A 755-nucleotide genomic window follows, 5' to 3' on the forward strand; every position below is an offset into this window, starting at 1 on the left:
ATTAAATAGAAACTATTTAGATCTGAAAAGTAAAAACATTAAAAAGCAACATTTATGTGATTTAGCTAAAACAGTACTCAGAGGAAAAGTAATAGCTCTTAACATTTGTATAGCAAAAGATAAATGGTCTCAATGAATGACTTCAGATTTCTCATTTGATATAGAGAAAAGGCGAATATCAAATACAAAGTCAAGAAAAGAAAGGGGTGCTCACTTTGGCAGCACATATACGACAACTGGAACGATACCAAGTAGATTAGCATGGCCCCGGCACAAGGATGACACTCAGATTCGTGAAGCGTTCAATATTTCTGGAGCTTCTAACTAGAATGAACAGTTTAGAGAGGAACTTAAATAACCCGGTGAGTTGAAAAACACAGAGTGAGAACTTGGTGAAGCATACACAAGTATCAATAGCTGAATCGATCAAGCAGAAGAAAAAGTGTTAGAGTTTGAAGCCCATCTCGCTGAAATAAGTCAGGCAGACAAGATTAGAGAAAAAAGGATGAAAAGAAAGAAATAAAACCTCCGAGAAATATGGGACTATGTAAAATGACTGAACTTAGATTGATTGGAGTAGCTGAAAAAGATGGGGAGAATGGAACCAAGTTGGAAAACACACTTCACAATATTATCCAGGAGAATTTCTGTAACCTAGCAAGACAGTCAACATTCAAATTCAGGAATTACAGAGAACATCGCTAAGATACTACACGATATATCAGTCCCAAGTCACATAATCATCCAATTCTCCA

General features: G+C 36.0%; 1 non-coding gene across 1 annotated transcript; it reads left to right on the forward strand.

The window, feature by feature from the left end:
• The first annotated feature begins 206 nt into the window (after window positions 1-206).
• On the forward strand, window positions 207-313 carry LOC119625411 (U6 spliceosomal RNA). Its single transcript, XR_005241619.1, has one exon. It is a non-coding gene; the product is annotated as a U6 spliceosomal RNA (small nuclear RNA).
• The last annotated feature ends 442 nt before the right edge of the window (window positions 314-755 follow it).

This window comes from Chlorocebus sabaeus, chromosome 10 (assembly GCF_047675955.1).
Source record: "Chlorocebus sabaeus isolate Y175 chromosome 10, mChlSab1.0.hap1, whole genome shotgun sequence".
Lineage (NCBI taxonomy): Eukaryota > Metazoa > Chordata > Mammalia > Primates > Cercopithecidae > Chlorocebus > Chlorocebus sabaeus.